Below are 5,238 nucleotides of genomic sequence, written 5' to 3' on the forward strand. Positions count from 1 at the left end.
CCAAGGTCATTTTGTGGTGGATAGTGGTGGTTGCAGTAGGCCCCTATTTCAGCAGCACTTTCAAAACAGGCTATAAGAGATCAATTGAAACTTTCAATTAAAATGAGTATTTTACATGTATGGTTAGAGTTTATGCTTTATTATTAGGTTGAGTGTAAATGAAATGTTCACTATCTCGAATTTTAGGTGAAACGGAAGAAAAAAGTTTTGTCAGAAGTGGGATTCGAACCCACGCCTCCAGAGGAGACTGCGACCTGAACGCAGCGCCTTAGACCGCTCGGCCATCCTGACTTCATAGAGCAAGATGCGGTTTAATCGGCTTTTAAAGGGTTATATCGATAAAATAATCTATAGGGTATTACTTAAATACAGATTTAGCAGCTACACCTTGTTAAAATTGTTTAACACCAGCTTGCGTTAGCTTAGCTGCTATAGCATATCAATTTAGCATGCCATCTAACTAGTCATTTTAACAGGAGCTTCAGCTTGCCTGAACCACCGTGACGAATCCTTACTTTTGTCGTTGTGTATTTGTGATAAAAGGCAGCTTTCTGTTGGCTACCACATTCATTTGACTGACTCAATAGATATGTCTAGCTTGCTGGTCAAATAAGGGGACAGTTTAGTGAACAACTCCTCCGTAGCCGTGGGGGGACTCTCCTTTAGTGAGCTGTGCTCGATCTGCCATGATGTCCGGTGAAGAAAAACAACTACGTTTTTACAAAGTATTACGTTTGGAAGCAAGCAGTGTAAAATCTAAAAACAATATGCACATTAATTATGGTGCCTATAATTTAACGAAGCAGGTAAACCTAAGCAGAAATTGGTGAGAAGACTAATAAACCTATAAGGACCCTGGATTTATAAATGCGGATATCGACTCTCCCACCCGAATATTTTTTTCAATAGCGCGCTGGACTTCGAGCTAGAAGGTCGAGGGTTCGAGACCTGCTTCCTGACTGTTTCATTACAATACTGTCACAAAAGGCAGTAAAGTCCATGTAGAATAGTTTCTAAAGCCCCAGGGCTTCCTGGCCTTTTAAAAGAGCAAACCCTGTCCAAAGAAACTGTAGTTCATTAGGTGTTTTAAGTAATTGTTCCTTAATTCCAACACAAGCCCATTCCATAAATCAAATATTCCCAAAATGTAATAACTAAAAAGTGGACTTCAGGATCATTTGGTATTGAAACTGTATTACTAAACAGAGAGAGTTTTGCAAATCACAATATCAGACAGGGAGATGCTGTAGCAATAACAGTCGACAACAATTCAAAGATGTCTGCCTGCGTAGCACACACTCCCAGACACACTCCCAGACACACACACTCCCAGACACACACACAGACACACACACAGACACACACAATCCCAGACACTCACACACACACAGACACACACACAGACACACACACACACACACACCACAGACACACACACTCCCAGACACACACACTCCCAGACACTCACACACACACACACACAGACACACACACAGACACACACACACACAGACACACACACTCCCAGACACACACAGACACACACACAGACACACACACTCCCAGACACTCACACACACACACACAGACACACACACACACACACGCACACACGCAGACACACACACACATACACATGCACACACACACACACGTCCAGACACACACACACACACACACACACATACACACACACACACACACACACACATACACATACACACACACACACACACACACACACACTCCCAGACACACACACACCAGACACACACCAGACACACACACACATACACATACATACACACACACACACACACACACACGTCCAGACACACACACACATTTGCCATTACCATGCTGTTAAAAATAGGCTGTGCCTCTCTCACTGCAAGTCTTTTTTGCAGTGAAAAGAAAACTGGATGGTTTTTGCCAAATGTTTCACTGGGATATTTCTGATTAATGAACTGGTTCAGCTCCGCAGAAAATAAATGTGCCTTAAATGACAGCTGTTACATCAGAAAATAAATGTGCCTTAAATGACTGCTGTTACATCAGAAAATAAATGCTGTGCTAATGAATGTGCCTTAAATGACTGCTGTTACATCAGAAAATAAATGTGCCTTAAATGACTGCTGTTACATCAGAAAATAAATGTGCCTTAAATGACTGCTGTTACATCAGAAAATAAATGTGCCTTAAATGACTGCTGTTACATCAGAAAATAAATGTGCCTTAAATGACTGCTGTTACATCAGAAAATAAATGTGCCTTAAATGACTGCTGTTACATCAGAAAATAAATGTGCCTTAATAAAAGACTGCTGTTACATCAGAAAATGAATCCTCTAGAAGCGCAGAACTATAATTGAATTAAATTGTTATTATTACTGAAGTTATAACTTCAAGCTTTGGGGCGATTTTTAATCTATAAAACAAGACAATCATGGCTAGAACATTGTTCTTCAAAATGTATTGAAAATTCCAAGTCTGTTCAGTCCTAATTACATGTGAACAAACAGACCACTGCATTAGGGAGCAGCTGCTTTGCATTGTGGGGGTTTGGAATCAGCTTCCTGTTATGGGTCAACGGAAGCCTAAATGACCCACTATTTCCTGTGTAGTCCGCTATGGTCCCTGGTCAGAAGTAGTGTACTGAATAAGGTTCCGTTTGGAATGCAAACCGTATTCCTTCCCTGGACTGGCAGTCATGCAGACGTTCTTCTCTGGACTCTGGACAAACACACACACACACACAGACTAGACTCCCTCTATGTTGCTAATGACTCCAGTCTCCCTGTCTGTATCTGTTGAGAACAGGTGTGGGACCTCGTTCAGCTGCTGCATTCAGCCGTAGGTAAAGGTGGGTGGGCGCTGGCTGGCTGCTCCTAGACACAGCGCTGCACTCCGTCCCCCAACGTTCTTCCAGGGGTCCCCATCTGTCTCCCTCCGCTCCTCCTGCCACATGGCAGCCGTCCCTCGCCGAGTCTGGTCCATTCTTCGTCCGGGCGTCGATCACGCCCTGCTCGCCACCGCATGCTGTGTCTGTTGTCTCACCACAATGAGGTCTGAGAATAGCTGCACCCATAATCCTCAGCTGTACAGGTTTTGTTTTTGGGCGAGGGTGGAAGCCAAGTACAAATTGTAAACAAGTTATTATTTCGCTGTGATGTTAGCGTTAACACACTCCAACTGGAAATGTGACATGTACCTCAGCTCCTGCACATGTTTCATGTGGCTCGAGGTTTTATGGTGCCTGATGGAAGGGTCTGTCTATCTTAGTCCTCTTGTTCTCTGACCGACTTGACTGTTTTAAATTGTCTAGAAAGTTCATTGCACAATTAAATGGGGCGGCAGGGTAGCCTAGTGGTTAGAGCGTTGGACGAGTAACCGCAAGGTTGCAAGTTCAAACCCCTGAGCTGGCAAGGTACAAATCTGTCATTCTGCCCCTGAACAGGCAGTTAACCCAGTGTTCCTAGGCTTTGTTCTTAACTGACTTGCCTAATAAAATTAATTGTGTCCTCCTTGTAGAAGGGTGCCACTTATCCATAAAAACAGATCTCATTCATTATGTACATGGCACACTTTCTATTGTCTTAGTTGAGAACACCTTTATTTAACCAGGTAGGCTAGTTGAGAACACCTTTATTTAACCAGGTAGGCTAGTTGAGAACACCTTTATTTAACCAGGTAGGCCAGTTGAGAACACCTTTATTTAACCAGGTAGACTAGTTGAGAACACCTTTATTTAACCAGGAAGGCCAGTTGAGAACACCTTTATTTAACCAGGTAGGCCAGTTGAGAACACCTTTATTTAACCAGGTAGGCCAGTTGAGAACACCTTTATTTAACCAGGTAGGCCAGTTGAGAACACCTTTATTTAACCAGGTAGGCCAGTTGAGAACACCTTTATTTAACCAGGTAGGCCAGTTGAGAACACCTTTATTTAACCAGGTAGGCCAGTTGAGAACACCTTTATTTAAAACCAGGTAGGCCAGTTGAGAACACCTTTATTTAACCAGGTAGGCCAGTTGAGAACACCTTTATTTAACCAGGTAGGCCAGTTGAGAACACCTTTATTTAAAACCAGGTAGGCCAGTTGAGAACACCTTTATTTAACCAGGTAGGCCAGTTGAGAACACCTTTATTTAACCAGGTAGGCCAGTTGAGAACATCTTTATTTAACCAGGTAGGCCAGTTGAGAACACCTTTATTTAACCAGGTAGGCCAGTTGAGAACAAGTTCTCATTTACAACTGTGACCTCTGGTCAAGATAAAGCAAAGCAGTTCGACACAAACAACAACACAGAGTTACACATGGAGTGTATAGTGTGACAGGTAGTGCTTCCCAGGCTCACTTTGGCCCTGTGTACATTAATGTATGTTAACAGTCACGTAGTTCAAATTAGCCACTTCTCCTTCATTTATTTTTTTATTTCACCTTTATTTAACCAGGCAAGTCAGTTAAGAACAAATTCTTATTTTCAATGACAACCTAGGGGGTGGGTTAACTGCCTTGTTCAGGGACAGAACGACAGATTTGTACCTTGTCAGCTCAGGGGTTTGAACTTGCAACCTTCCGGTTACTTGTCCAACGCTCTAACCACTAGGCTACCCTGCCGCCTCTACACTCTAACCACTAGGTTACCCTGCCACCCCCTACAGACTAGAACGCAACACACGTCATCTGTCCCACATTCACCACAGGCCTTTAGCCAACCCAAGCTGCGACGCGATTGACTCGTCGGTCGTTGTCCACACACCTAACAACGTGACCTGACAGACAGCCTCCTACACACCTCCGGATATGTTCTCTGGTCAACAGTAGTACCCTACTTTAGGGCTCTGGTCAACAGTAGTACCCTACTTTAGGGCTCTGGTCAACAGTAGTACCCTACTTTAGGGCTCTGGTCAACAGTAGCGCCCTACTTTAGGGCCCTGGTCAACAGTAGTGCCCTACTTTAGGGCTCTGGTCAACATTAGTGCCCTACTTTAGGGCTCTGGTCAACAGTAGTGCCCTACTCTAGGGCTCTGGTCAACAGTAGTGCCCTACTTTAGGGCCCTGGTCAACAGTAGTGCCCTACTTTAGGGCCATGGTCAACAGTAGGGCCCTACTTTAGGGCTCTGGTCAACAGAGGTGCCCTACTTTAGGGCACTGGTCAACAGTAGTGCCCTACCTTAGGGCCCTGGTCAACAGTAGTGCCCTACTTTAGGGCCATGGTCAACAGTAGTGCCCTAC

General features: G+C 44.1%; 1 non-coding gene across 1 annotated transcript; it reads right to left on the minus strand.

Annotated features, from left to right (window-relative positions):
- Nucleotides 1-208: 208 nt before the first annotated feature.
- On the minus strand, nucleotides 209-291 carry trnal-cag. Its single transcript has one exon. It is a non-coding gene; the product is annotated as a tRNA-Leu (tRNA).
- Between the last annotated feature and the right edge of the window lie 4,947 nt (nucleotides 292-5,238).

The sequence above is a fragment of the Oncorhynchus gorbuscha genome, linkage group LG14 (genome assembly GCF_021184085.1).
Source record: "Oncorhynchus gorbuscha isolate QuinsamMale2020 ecotype Even-year linkage group LG14, OgorEven_v1.0, whole genome shotgun sequence".
NCBI lineage: Eukaryota > Metazoa > Chordata > Actinopteri > Salmoniformes > Salmonidae > Oncorhynchus > Oncorhynchus gorbuscha.